The following is a 15,707-nucleotide window of genomic DNA, read 5'->3' as shown; positions in this document are numbered from 1 at the left end:
GACCAGACTGGACCTCGTGGTGGGACCAGACTGGAGCCTCTTGGTGGGACCAGACTGGACCTCGTGGTGGGACCAGACTGGACCTCGTGGTGGGACCAGACTGGACCTCGTGGTGGGACCAGACTGGAGCCTCTTGGTGGGACCAGACTGGACCTCGTGGTGGGACCAGACTGGACCTCGTGGTGGGACCAGACTGGACCTCTTGGTGGGACCAGACTGGACCTCGTGGTGGGACCAGACTGGACCTCGTGGTGGGACCAGACTGGAGCTCTTGGTGGGACCAGACTGGACCCTCTTGGTGGGACCAGACTGGAGCTCTTGGTGGGACCAGACTGGAGCCTCTTGGTGGGACCAGACTGGACCTCTTGGTGGGACCAGACTGGACCCTCTTGGTGGGACCAGACTGGACCTCTTGGTGGGACCAGACTGGACCTCGTGGAGGGTTCTGGGCCTCATGTTTGGGAAAGTGCAACATTTGTGTACGAGTGACGTCAAAATAGTTCTCCACCCTGTGAGCTAGGCTCCGCCCCTCTGAGGTCGACTGCGCCATCTTACTCGCCGACTGCTCCTGCTTCGGAGCTGCTCCTGCTCCAGAGCTGCTCCTGCTCCAGAGCTGCTCCTGCTCCAGAGCTGCTCCTGCTCCAGAGCTGCTCCTGCTCCAGAGCTGCTGGACGTTGTGTGAGGAGATCCTCCGTCTCCCGTCTGAACAATCACAACTTAAAAGCAAATAAAGATCCAGAGGCTCAAAACTCCTGAAGTGAAACATAAACTACTTGAGGAACGGTGGAGAACGTTGGATAGAGCATTACGTTACGTTATGGATCGTTGCATTACGTTACGTTATGGATCGTTGCATTACGTTACGTTATGGATCGTTGCATTACGTTACGTTATGGATCGTTGCATTATGTTACGTTATGGATCGTTGCATTATGTTACGTTATGGATCGTTGCATTATGTTACGTTATGGATCGTTGCATTACGTTACGTTATGGATCGTTGCATTACGTTACGTTATGGATCGTTGCATTACGTTACGTTATGGATCGTTGCATTATGTTACGTTATGGATCGTTGCATTATGTTACGTTATGGATCGTTGCATTATGTTACGTTATGGATCGTTGCATTATGTTACGTTATGGATCGTTGCATTACGTTACGTTATGGATCGTTGCATTATGTTACGTTATGGATCGTTGCATTACGTTACGTTATGGATCGTTGCATTACGTTACGTTATGGATCGTTGCATTACGTTACGTTATGGATCGTTGCATTATGTTACGTTATGGATCGTTGCATTACGTTACGTTATGGATCGTTGCATTACGTTACGTTATGGATCGTTGCATTACGTTACGTTATGGAACGTTAAGGTGTGAGTGTAGAGTCCAGAGTGTAGTACGGAGGCAGCCATGTATCTCCTGCGACCTGAATTCTCCTAATCGGGTCCAGTCCAGGTATTTTGACCGTTTCAGTGTCGCTCAGCTTGAAGTTTACCAGGAGAACCTGTCTGTTGTCCTCGTCAGCAGGTTGTCCTCATTAAGGTGTGTTGACAGGTAAATATGTGTCGGTGCACAGGGACGTGTCCACCAGAGACGTGCGGTCAGGGGAGGCAGTGCCTCACCTGCCTTCATGATAGAAAAGAAAAAAAATACATAAAAAATAAATATGAATATTTTCCACTGATTTGTGTTAAAGATGTATATTTAGTATGACTCTACACATTTTTGAGGGCGATCACTGAGCCTCACCTGGACTCTGAAGTGAAGTCTGATGTATGGAGCCAAACACCACCATGTTGCCTCCAGTGAACCAGGAGTAAGTCGTGATGGTCCTCCGTCACTCCACTGTGGATCCACAACAGGGTTTTTCATCATGTTGGGCTCAAGACTCCAGTGAACTCCTCCAGCAGTTTCTCTCCCCAGAGGAGAAACACCAGGAACCATGAACAGTGTAGAAAACCACAGGGAGCAGGGCAACGACCCTAAGAGGGCCCCACACCCGATGTCTGCCTCCCTCTGGTGGACGTTCAAGGTCATTACACCCACTCACTGACCCACCAATGTCTGCCTCCCTCTGGTGGACGTTCGGGGTCATTACACCTATTCACCCGCATCACTCCAGCGAGCATCATTTTTTTCTTCTTCCATAAAACATGGTTCCATAGACACAAAGGACAGAATAAGAGCTGAATCCATCTTCTGGGGTGAAAAACAGTCAAATCAAAGTTTTAAACTCCCAAGCTGAAGGACACCAGCCCACCAAACACCCAGTAAACTGTAAACCAAAGAGTTCATCCTCAGAGAGAAATAACTCTTAATACTCCATTTTAACAAAGAAACTATTTCACATATAGGCTGTCATGAGGTTCTTTCAACTTTTTTGTAATTTTATGGGTAAACATTTGGCTCCCTCTAGTAAAAGGTTTACAATCACTGATCTTGAGTTTTGTGGATGAAATTGGACAAATGAGAGATTTCATTAGTGAGAAGAGCTCAGCGAGTTCACTGCTGAATCTTGTAGGAGGAAACAGACATCAGACTGTGTTTCTACATGTTGACACTGAGACTCTATCTGACGTTACCTGTAACCACTGCCAGTAGGGGGCGCTCAGTCTCAAAACCTGGACTTTTGAAAATATAACATCGCAATGAGCCAAAACAGACTGAAGAAAAGAACAGTGTAGGGGCCCATGGCATCTTCATCGTGTGAGGGCGGACTGTGGCAGGAGGCAGAGAGGGGAAGGAGGGCAGAGGGGGGAATGGGGGGGAGATCAGGGAGTGAGTTGAGTCTCCTGACGGCTTGGGGGAAAAAACTGTCCTTGAGCCTGCTGGTTCGAGCACGGAGACTCTGCAGTCTCCTCCTGGATGGCAGCAGGCTGAAGAGGCTGTGAGACGGGTGGGTGGGGTCACCTGCAATCCTGGTGGATTTGCGGGTGAGACGGGAGTTGTAGATGTCCAGAAGGGGGGGAAGAGAGACACCAATGATCTTCTCCGCTGCTCTCACGATGCGCTGCAGAGTCTTACGGCAGGACACGGTGCAGGCGCCGTACCACACGGTGATGGAGCTGGACAGGATGCTCTCAATGGTGCCTCTGTAGAAGGGGAGCATGATGGAGGGCGGGGCTCTTGCTCTTCGCAGTTTGCGGAGGAAGTAGAGGCGCTGATTGGATTTCTTATACAGTGATGTGCACACCCAGGAACTTGGTGCTGCTCACCCTCTTCACTGCAGCACCGTGGATGATCAGCGGAGCATGCTGGGTGTGCGTTCTCCTAAAGTCCACAACAATCTCCTTTGTCTTTTCCACATTCAGATGGAGATTGTTGTCCTTACACCACAAGACCAGCCTGCTGACCTCACTCCTGTAGCTTGTCTCGTCGTTGTTATTGATGAGACCCACCACAGTCGTGTCGTCAGCAAACTTTACGAAGAGGTTGGAGCTGGAAGATGGGGTGCAGTCATGGGTCAGCAGCGTGAAAAGGAGGGGGCTCAGCACACATCCTTGGGGGGCCCCCGTGTTCATCATGATGGTGCTGGAGGTGTTTCTGCCGACCCGAACTGTCTGTGGTCTCCCCGTCAGGAAGTCCAGCAGCTAGTTGCACAGGGCGGTGTTGAGGCCCAGGTGGTCCAGTTTGTGGATGAGCTGCTGTGGGATGATGGTGTTGAATGCTGAGCTGAAGTCGAACAGCATTCTGACGTGGGAGTCCTTGGTCTCCAGGTGGGTGAGGGCTGAGTGGAGGGCGGTGGAGATGGCGTCGTCGGTTGATCTGTTGGGCCGATAAGCAAACTGGTAGGGGTCCAGGGTGGAGGGGAGGGCGGACTTGATGTGCTGCATGGCCAGCCTCTCGAAGCACTTCATGATGATGGGGGTGAGTGCGACCGGGCGGTAGTCATTGTAGCAGGATGGAGGTGACTTCTTCGGGACCGGGATGATGGTGGTGGCTTTGAGGCATGTGGGGACAACAGCTTGGCTCAGTGAGGTGTTAAAGATGTCGGTGAAGACTTCTGTGAGCTCCTCAGCACAGTCTCTCAGGACACGACCTGTGTGGCTTTTTAAGTGTGGCTGTCTCTTAGATTGCTGGTCTTTTTCTCAGATCTCTGCTCCGTTCACATTTAAAATACCCAGTTTAAAAACATCCATGATAAGAGATGTTTAAAACTAGCATAAAAACAAATACATTAATTAAAACAAACTTGGCTGTCAGCATCATCATCTAAAAGTGTTTTGGCTTTCAGCACAAGTTTCCTTAGTCTGTCCCTCCTGTCCTGTGAGGACAGACTCCTGTCTGCTGCTCAGATGGAGTCTGGCCGAAAAAATAAAAAGACTGAGGTCTGGGAAGTGGTCCTCTACTTTTACTACGTGTTGGTTTTTTGTTTGTTGTAAAAACATCTTAAATTTTTCTGCACTGTACGGTACTTTGTTTTTTTGAGAACTGTTAAAAGAAATATTACCTGACACATATTCATTTCCACTGTCTTCTGACCCCCGATTCTCCCCACAGATTTTCTTTGTTTCACTGTTTTTTCTCTTCCTCCTCCTTTTTGCAGGATTATTTCTTTCAATTTTTTTCTTCCTCCATCTCTGCCTCCTCCACCTGTTCTGCCCATGCTGCACTCCTTTCTACTTCCTCCACCTGTTCTGCCCATGCTGCACTCCTTCCTACCTCCTCCACCTGTTCTGCCTTGCTGCTCCCTCCTGCCTCCTCCACCTGATCAGCTCTGCTGCTCCTTCCAACTCTTTCCTGCTCCACATCTGGCTCACTCTTTTTATCAACCTCTTTTTTCTCCCTCCACCTCACCAGTGATATTTACATTTCTTTCATTCATGCTGCATTCAGTGTCATTCACTCCTCCTCCCTCCCCAGCTCCACCCGACATACTCTCCTCACTCACGCTCACATTCACACCTCCACCCGGTGTATTTACACTACTCACCCCGTGCTTGATGCTCTCCTGGTCGGTCACAGCAGCGCGTCTCCTCGGTAAAACCCGAGGAGCGGCGATCGGCCGCTCGGATTGAGCTCCGGCCACCGCGTCTCCCGGGCGGCCGTGGCAGCAGCGCCGCGGGACTCCGGAACCGGGCTGAGCCGACTCAGCCCGCCGCGGACAGGACTTCACCGTGTGTCCCTCCTCACCACAGCCGAAGCATTTCATGCCAGCCGAGCTCGCGAAGACAACGTAGTCATAATCATTTCCTCTCACACGGAACCTGAGGTTGAGCTCCTCATTCCGGTTATTGAGTATCATAAAGACTTGTCTTCTGAAACAGATCGCGTGTTTCAGCAGCGGAGACTTAATTCCAGACAGGATTTCCTTATAGCCAGACACCACTTTTCCAAATCTGGAAAGCTCCTTAGTCAAGAGCTCATCTGGAGCATAAGGAGGGACGTTGGACAGGATCACCCGGACAGCAGGCTGGGACAGCGGCTGTACCTGGACCAACCTGTCCAGCACGGTGATTCCTGTCTCCACAACGGAGTTGGCCTTCTCCACCCGGTCCATAAAGATCACCACGGCGCCGTTCATCCGGGCTGCTGTACCCGACCTTCTCCCCCACAGCCAGAGCAACCTGCTCCACGCTGCAGGGGAAAGGTGTCGAGATGCGGATCCCGTGTTTGCGGGTGAGCTTTCTCAGCTCGGACGACATGGCCTCAGCCAGTCGCCGGCAAACACGGACCACGCAAACCCACCGAAACCCCCGAGAAAGAAGGAAATAAAACAAAAAGTGCTCTGTGATTATTAAACTATAGGGATTGTCAAGTACTCCCCACCTTTTGTGAGGTTTAAGTTGACGGTTTCCCCCACTTGAAAGGGGAGCTTGCTTCAGAAGACAGACTGGAATTCACTCAATGACCACTTTGTTTCCTTTATTTGAAAGTTGACCCGGCCAAACAGGTGAAAAACCTTTAAATACAAAACACAAAGAGACTTAAATTCAACTAAAGAATCCAATACTTAATTTCTTAGACTAATAAATAACCACCAAATTAAGTAAGAACTGGGTAAGAGAAAGTAGATATGTCCCATACTTAAAATACCCTAAATAACTGAAATGCATTTTAAATCACTGCTCAATATTGCTTTGAACTTTTAGCAGATTTTAACTCTTATAAATCCATATTAAATTACTTTTAAAGATACACATTCTTTTAAATGTCTCTCCCACCAACATGTTACCATAACATTTTAAAGGCCTTTTAAACCACATGCCAAACAGCTCATGGCCGTCCAAATGCAAGAACCACTCATGCCCAAAAGCTCACCGGCTCCTACTTCCTGTTTTTGATGCAAGCTTTCTGTCGCAGTCTCTGTTTCCTCTTGATTTTGCAGTCCAGACTCCCTGCTCACTGCTTTGAGTGAATGCCTCCAAACCTCCTTGACTAGCAGATCACCTCCACCTGATCAGACCAGCAGCTCCTCAGTGCCCCCCACCCCACCAACTAGAGTCAGTGGTGTGACTATCAATGTCATTCAGTTGTGTGGTTCCTGATTATATTGAGTCAATAATTTCCACTGCGTGTGGCAGTGAGCGTGAAAAAGTGAAGAACCTTGGTCAGCGTCGTTCCTCCACTCAGATCACCTCAGGAAGCCACAGCAGAGGGACCAAGAGGCCACATGCAGCTCTGGAGCGCCGGGTCGTCGCCCCCTGGGTTAGGAGAACAATCGATAACAGTCAGTTCATCTCAGAAGCAACACAACACAGAGCCAGCATGGAGCCATACACAACCACTCACACACAAACCAACAGCCAATCCAGGGTTGTAGAAGAAAGCCTGCACACACTGTTGTGTGGTTGTGGTTCAGTTGGTGGAGGGTTCAATGTCTCCCAATCAGACAGCTGCAGGTCCTTTACATTGAACCCAATGGCGCAAACAGGTAGTTTACCTCCCATAGAGGCTTCCTCTACTGGTATGTGAACGTGAATCACAATGGAATGTTAAAGCAGTGGAGGCGTGTAAGTGAAATCCATTGTTTCATGTCTTCAAAGAGGCAGTACAACAGCAATGGTGAAACTGGAGGGGGATTAATAATAATGATGATAATAATAATAATAATACATCAATTTTATTTGAAGGCACCTTTCTCTGCACTCAAGGACACTGTACAATCAGCCACTTTCAATAGTGCATTAAAAACCACACATCTGTGTGTCAGTTGCCCCCTCCTGCTGCACAAAAATCTACCAACGGGTATCAATAATGTGACCTTTGACCTTTGACACCAGGTGAAAGGTGGAGGAGGATCTGAGGGGAAGGGAGGGAGTGGAAACATGGAGGAGGTTGTGAAAGGTCCTGAATGTGAAGAGAAGGATTTTGAACTGGATGCTGAACTGAACCGGGAGCCGGTGGAGCTGATGGAGGACTGGAGTGGTGTGGTGGGTGGAGGGAGGGAGTGTGAGTGATGATGCGGGCAGCTGAATTCTGGACCAGTTCAGAATTCCTGGAGGGATTTGTGAGGGAGTCTGGAGGAGCTAATGAGAAAAGCAAATCCAGGCTGTTTTAATAGAATAACAGGTCCAACCACAAAAAATAAAGTATAAAGAATGCAGTCAATAAAAACAAGTGCACAATATAAATAAATAAACAGATAAAACATCAACCAGTCTCATAAAAAGAGAGACAATCCAGTCAAACTGTAATAACAATAACAATAATGGCTTTTCAATAGAAACTCTGTTTGTTTTGGCCTTTAATGTCCTGTAACATCTGCCAGATGTTACGTGTTTAAAAAGTGCATATCTGGGATGAGTCGGGTCCTTCAGTATCTGCAGTGCTTTCCTGAGGCAGTGGGAACTGTAGAGAGCCTCCAGGGATGGAAGGGGGCAGCTGGTGATCTTCTGCTGTGGTGAGGCTCTTCTGGAGCTGCTTCCTGGGAAACAGCACTCAGGAACCGTTTATACATGCTCCATACAGAGCATCCTTACTGTACCTGTCTCTCAGTATCCTCAGAAAGTAAAGTCTCTGCTGGGCCTTCTTGATGATGGCTGTGGTGTTGGCACTCCAGGTCAGGTCACCCTCTATGTGCATGTCCAGGAACCAGCAGCTGGAGACCCCCTCCACCCGTCCCCGCCGATGAACAGGTGGAGTATCTGTTTTCCTCCTAAAGTCTACGATGATCTTCCTTTTCTTGATGTTCAGGGTCAGATTGTTGTTTTGTGTCTATCTACAAATCAAAACACACAATATTACAACTAACTAAGAAAGTTCACTATTATCTTTGGAGAGTAAGTCGACTGAAAGTGTCTTCATAATGTTAATTTACTCAAAGTTAAATGACAGAATTGGTAAATATCCACAATGTGCTGAATGTGCTTAATTTAAACCCGCATGTCATTACACATAAACAATAAGAGATCATCTGAGCAGGGGTGAGTACGAACATCAACAAGCAGCACTGTCATAGTGCGAGTTATGAAGACGGAAGATGAAACCAAAACCGTCTTTGTCGTGAATGTCCCTCAGGCCACGTTTACACGTACCCGGGTATTTGATAAAACTGTGATATTTCTCTGCGTTTGGGCACATTTACACATAAACACAGCTACGACTCACCACATACAATGATTCCTGGCGATCTGGATAAACTGTCTCCAGTTGCCTCTAAAGGGCGGGAAGGTGGAGGTTTACGTCACAGTTGGTGACGTCATGTTTATTTTTCCAGGATTCTGATTGGCTGTCTTGGCTTCATGCTTCTCGCTACGTTTCCCCCTACAAGACCCCCCAAACCCAACACTCGAATCAGGACAGATGTCAAAATAATCTGTAAATCATTTGATGTAAGGTTTTCCTTTCTGCTTGCAAACACCTGGATCACACTGGGTTCATTAAAGGACGAGACTCCAAAGACTAATATTTACACAATTCACATGGAGAAAGCTGAAAATTCCCATTTCTTCTCAATAATCCTGGATAAAATCGAAAAAAAAGAAAAGATAGTGAGAGTAAAGGTCAGAATCCTTTGTAGAATTGTTACGGTTTTCAGAACTGGACCCACAGGAAGAGCAGACAGACAGGGAAAACAGACAACAAAACACACGTGGAAAGCACCAAAACCCCAGATCATGACAAGAGTTCTTCTATTGAGACGGGAGCATCCAGGTCTTTGATTTGTTCCTCCACAGTGACGGCTGTTCAAAGCTTTACTGACTCTGTTTGTTGATTGAGGCTCTGTTGAAGTCTCCTCCCACTATAAGAGTCAGAGGGGGTTGAGAGAGGTGGACAAGTTGTGTTAGATGGTTACATTACCTGACTCTGTTCTGGAGAGATATATGAATAATTAGAAATCTGTAATTGTTTTTGTAATTGCTGATTAATATAGCCATGCCTCTCTGCTTGGAGTTCTAGCAAGGGGTGTGTGTGTGTGTGTGTGTGTGTGTGTGTGTGTGTGTGTGTGTGTGTGTGTGTGTGTGTGTGTGTGTGTGTGTAATAATAAATCTTTATTGCAGACACAGGTCCACATAAAAAACAAGTACATAAAAAAATCCTAATAATAATATTGACTCAGCTATGACACAAATATCATCCGGAAGCTGTGCATGTTAAAATGTTTATAGATTATTGCACCAATGTCGTCTGAGTTTAGAGGGAAATCTGTCGCAGCTTTTCAAAGTGCTGACCAGGAGCTTCTACAATGTGGTTCTGGACACATAAAGCTGCACATCAGCGTCTTAGTCGTGCCTCACATGTTGGCTCACTAGAGAACACGAACCATTGACTGGCACGATGCCATCCTGGGACTCGAACCAGCAGCCTCAGAGCATCATTGGAGGCCACTTTGAGCCTCTGCATGCTCATCTTCTTGTGGTTGGACCATAAAGCAGCAGTGTATAGCGGTGTGACGTCATGTAGGCCCTGAACAGTGAACGCTTGACCGAATCCCGGCACATAGAAAACCTCTAATCAGCATGTTAGCCTGGCGTATGTTTTACAACGCTGCCGACAGACGCCGTCATCGTCCCTCCACCTTCAGATAAGACGTGGCCTCGGCATTTAATTTCCTCACAAACATGAAGAGGACTGTCGGCCAGATCAAAGGTTGGACAACTTGATTTCTTGTCCCCAGTGCTTCTAACTATCATCATGCAGCTTTTCTTATCATTATATTTGATGTGATGATCCAAACTGCGAGCAAAGCTTCAGCTCTATAAGGCCTCAGGAGAACCAGCTCGTCTGCATACATGATGTGATGAACTGCCCACCAGACAACCTGTGTTAGAGCCACTCAACAGATTTGATAGGTCATCCATGTAGAGCTTAAATAAAATAGGAGATAGTACTCCCCCTTGTCTTTCTCACATAATATGGAGCAGATAAAACATTATCCCATTTGACATTAAAAGTTTGATGTGCATACCAGAACACTGAATTCTGGCCATAGAGTGAATTCCGGCCGTGGCCACAGAGCGAAGCCTCAACACCTCCTCTGAGCCTACGTCACCCTACACCCTGGACACACCCCCAGCTGTGTTCTTCAACTTCACCGGGTGTTTCAGCCCTTCATCACAACACACCCTCTGTGGAGGGAGACCCACCGCAGGCGGATCAGACCTGAGTGTGTCGACAGGCTGGTTCCTCCTTCCATCGCCTGGAGGCCCACAGGATCCCTCCTCTTCATCCCTCTTCATCCCTCTTCATCCACAGACAGGGACGGTTTCTTTCTGCTGAACTGACCAGAGTGTGTCTGTTCATAAGTGTGTGTGGCATTTTGGGTGTCACATGGAGTGTTTTTTCGGAGGAGTGACGTGTGGTCGACCGTGGCTCAAAAAGGGGGTACGCACTATTTTGCAGTGCATGTGGGCGCCGTGCTGCAGGGGGCGCCAAACTGATGAAAGAAATATTCCAACTCGGCATTTTCTGTGTTTAACAGCTGTTTGTGCATGTGTAGATTATATGATCACCAACAGAGGCACTGATTAGAGGCCCCCTGACTATGCTCCTCAAATTAGAAAACAAAATGAATGATGTGTTTTCAAGATACACCAACTCTACTTTGACCTGATGGTGGCGCTACAGGAAAAGACACATCATCAGCAGAACCACGAGGCTTCATACTCATTGATGTGAGTAAATCTGTGAAGATTCGGATGAAAACTTTTCAAAATACATTAATTCTAATGAAAATGTTTGACCTGATGGTGGCGCTAGAGGACAGGTCAACTCACTCATTTTCAATGGTCATTTATGAATGAAACATTTAAACTAACTAACTTACATACAACAAGTTATTTTCTTGAGGCAAACCTGTTTGAGGCTAAACATAGAGGGAAACTGGAGGATAAAAGGCCTCATTGTGGGGGTTAGTATTGGTGTGGAGGGGGTTAGTATTGGTGTGGAGGGGGTTAGTATTGTAGTGGAGGGGGTTAGTATTGTAGTGGAGGGGGTTAGTATTGATATGGAGGGGGTTAGTATTGTGTGGAGGGGGTTAGTATTGGTGTGGAGGGGGTTAGTATTGATATGGAGGGGGTTAGTATTGTTGTGGAGGTGGTTGTGGAGGGGGTTAGTATTGGTGTGGAGGGGGTTAGTATTGTAGTGGAGGGGGTTAGTATTGATGTGGAGGTGGTTGTGGAGGGGGTTAGTATTGGTGTGAAGGGGGTTAGTATTGGTGTGGAGGGGGTTAGTATTGATGTGGAGGGGGTTAGTATTGATGTGGAGGGGGTTAGTATTGTAGTGGAGGGGGTTAGTATTGATATGGAGGGGGTTAGTATTGTTGTGGAGGTGGTTGTGGAGGGGGTTAGTATTGGTGTGGAGGGGGTTAGTATTGTAGTGGAGGGGGTTAGTATTGATGTGGAGGTGGTTGTGGAGGGGGTTAGTATTGGTGTGGAGGGGGTTAGTATTGATGTGGAGGTGGTTGTGGAGGGGGTTAGTATTGGTGTGGAGGGGGTTAGTATTGATATGGAGGGGGTTAGTATTGTAGTGGAGGGGCTTAGTATTGTAGTGGAGGGGGTTAGTATTGTAGTGGAGGGGGTTAGTATTGGTGTGGAGGGGGTTAGTATTGGTGTGGAGGGGGGCAGAGGGGTCTTAAACTGTCATGTCAACAGTTTCAGTTGTGTCCACACAGCTCTCACTCAGCCCAGGAGGAATGAAGTAATCCCTCTCCAGAGATTCTCATTTCATGGCTCATGCAGCCGGGAGGCGTCTCTCCCGGGAGACGGCGTCTCTCCTGGGAGACGGCGTCTCTCCTGGGAGACGGCGTCTCTCCCGGGAGACGTCGTCTCTCCTGGGAGACGGCGTCTCGTAATATCAACTCTGACTGGACGTCGGAGGACGAGACCACTTCTGTCTTTCAAACATCACATTGAAGCAGGAAGTGGAGACGTAAAGCCGCCCAGCTCCTCGGTACCACTTCAGGCTCGGTACTACGTCTCCTCCGGGCCGTGTTGTTTGGTAGTGAGCTTTGGGTTTCAGTGTTCAGTCTCCTCAGGTTCTGCTTTCACTGCTTCACTGTGCATCTCCCTGAAGCTCCTCTGGTTCTCCACCCTGTCATCCTCACCTCCGTCTGCTCATGGTAATGGCGTGTCCCTGACGGAGTCCAGGAGCTGCTTTGTTACATCAATCCTCACACAGGGACGTTCACCTTCTTTTGTGATGAATGAAGACGTTTCTTATCGTGGACACGAGGACATGACCCCTGGAGTCAGGAGGAGGAACATTTCCCAGGACGACTGCAGGACTTCACATACCCTCACGTACTGTGGTGAAGAAGAAACGAGCCGTGTGGACGTTTCCCCCTCAGCTTCTGCCGCCGCCAGCTTGATGTATCGTAAAACATATATTCTCCCTCCCACCCGGCTCCAGCTGTGAAAATATTCTCTCTGTCAAACATCTGTTTGAGGAATGTGGGGACAGAGAGAGGGCCTGCTTCCTGTCTGACACACACACACACACACACACACACACACACACACACACACACACACACACACACACACACACACACACACACACACACACACACACACACACACACACACACACTCTGACAGCAACACTGTAAACTTTATCAAACCATTTCATCCTAACAAAACATTCCACTTCATTCTACTTGTGATTTTACAGTGACCAGAATCCATGTAGCGTTCTCAAAGGGAGCAGCACACTCGATCACAAGCTCTCACACACACACACACACACACGCACACACGCACAGCTTTAACACCATCGTAATCAGATTACTTTCCTCTGCACAACCCAAGTCTCACTCCAAAATGAGTAAGACCTACCTTTGTCCACAGCTCAAAGACGGAGTCATTTCTCAGAATGTCTCTGAAATGTAACATGAGTATTTATATATTAATCTGTCTTTTATTCCCTGCAGACAGACTTCAGGTCATGTGACTACTGAGTGTGTGTGTGTGTGTGTGTGTGTGTGTGTGTGTGTGTGTGTGTGTGTGTGTGTGTGTGTGTGTGTGTGTGTGTGTGTGTGTGTGTGTGTGTGTGTGTGTGTGTGTGTGTGTGTGTGTGTGTGTGTGGAGCGCTGACATCCCATAGTGGTCGGTAGGTGTGTGAGGTGAAGACTTAGGTAAGTTTAGGGTCCTCGACACATTTCTTCCTTCACGGAGGAATTCCCTTGTTAAACACTCTAGGTTACTGGTTTGGTGCCACCACTGTATTTACCTATGATTTAAGCACTGTTCGTAGGCAAGGCAAGGCAAATGTATTTATAGAGCACCATTCAAACGCAGGGCAATTCACAGAATTACAAAGATATTAAAGAAATACCGAAAAACTTTACAAAGACATAAGAAATCTATTAATAAAAGAAATACATTAAAGCTTTAAAACAAATGAAAGAAATACATTAAAACAAATAATGAAGCTTTACCAGGAGCATAAACCAGCCAGAGGACCATCAGGAGGTGGACCTCCTGTGCCATGACCTTTAACCTCTCTGGGACTCCAGTCAGAGTCTCTGCTCCCCTTCCTTCGCAGGTACAAGGAAAATAAAACCTGTAATTAATACTTGGAATTTAGTTTCTTTCGATCGGTACAAAGAACAAAATACACGAAACCCAAGTATAAATCTACCTTCTCTAGCAGGATTACGATTAAATTATATTTGTCACAAAAGAGAATATTTCAATTTGGAATACAGTCTCTCACCATAGTCAGAGGTTGTGGTCAGTTCAGGGGATTTAAAAACAACATAAATGTTTTAATAACAGCATAAAAAGTATAATAAATAAGGTAAGAGATTTATTAAGATTAGTTTACTTAGTAAGTAAAATCTATTGTTTATTCTACAGCCGGTACATCTAGGAATGTTTTAAGTCCTGATTTAAAAGAAGTGAGTGTGTCAGCAGTCTTCAGGTGTTCAGGAAGTTTGTTCCACAGGTGAGGAGGTAGGAACTAAAAGCTGCTTCACCTTGTTTCTTCAGAAGAAGGACCATTCTGAAGTCCATCCTTTGAGACACATGCAGCCAGAGCAGGACTGCCACACTGAGATTGTCAGTCTGCCTCATTCTGCCTTGCCTGGTGACTGAGTCTCCACTCAGTAGAGCGTCCAGCAGCTCTAGACTTGTAAAGGAACTTGATGAGGTTCTTCAGGTTCTCCTGGCCCCTGGTTTATTGTGGTTTTGGGTTATTTCTGTGAACCTGCTTGTGATGAGCGTCCCTGAGTCCTGGCTGCTCCCTGTTATCACACATTTCACTCAGAACCAGGGGATGGTACCTGTTCTGCAGAGGAGGTTCAGCTGGAGGAGTGGGTGGAGGAGGTTCAGCTGGAGGAGTGGGTGGAGGAGGTTCAGCTGGAGGAGTGGGTGGAGGAGGTTCAGCTGGGGGAGTGGGTGGAGGAGGTTCAGCTGGAGGAGTGAGTGGAGGAGGTTCAGCTGGAGGAGTGGGTGGAGGAGGTTCAGCTGGAGGAGTGAGTGGAGGAGGTTCAGCTGGAGGAGTGAGTGGAGGAGGTTCAGCTGGAGGAGTGGGTGGAGGAGGTTCAGCTGGAGGAGTGGGTGGAGGAGGTTCTTGGTTGTTTTCTTACTGGACTCGCCTTTGTTACGCACAACATCAGACCAGGTCAGGCTGGAGTCGATGCCTTAGGTCTGGCTGAGATGACCCGGATGTGGAGCTCCTCTACTCCCGGTGGTTCTCGCTTTAGGGTTGGACAGTGTCGATAACGGCTCAGTCTCCACCAGGTTCTTTTTGTTGTGTTCCTAGTTGCTCTTGTGGGGCAATAAAACAACCATACCTCTCTTACCACGCTTTTCCTACGGACCCGGGCTAAAGGAGGCAGCGGATCCAAGCTGATAGAAGGGATGAGGGTCTGAAACTCTGCATAGAGCCAGGGAGCACTTTGGTATGAAGCCAGAACTTCACCAGGAGGGTTCTGTCAGCGGATCCACCACCAGTCGCCTTAAAGGTGGAACTGTTCCATGTCTCTTTCCCTGGAATGACTCTATTGCGCCACCTAGAGGGAGTCTGTCCTCCAGAGGACTCAGAAACAGCAGCTTGTCCTCTCCCAGCTCTCCAGGCTGAAGCTGCTACTGCAGAACACCATCATGTGGCTCCTCCACCCACAGGTAAATATCGAAGATGGTAAATTGCATAAGTTTGTCAAATAAGATCAAATATAACTAATAATACAATTGCAGGACGTGTTGCAGCACCAGTGTGTAGAGCTATACCATCTAGAGATCAAATGAATGACGGCTATATATACTGTATACTTGTACCTCGACTCACACGATGTGTTGATCCACAAGGAAATA

This window comes from Lipophrys pholis (genome assembly GCF_963383615.2).
Source record: "Lipophrys pholis genome assembly, chromosome: 21".
NCBI lineage: Eukaryota > Metazoa > Chordata > Actinopteri > Blenniiformes > Blenniidae > Lipophrys > Lipophrys pholis.
The sequence above is the reverse complement of the archived record's forward strand: the minus strand, read 5'-3'. Positions refer to the sequence as shown.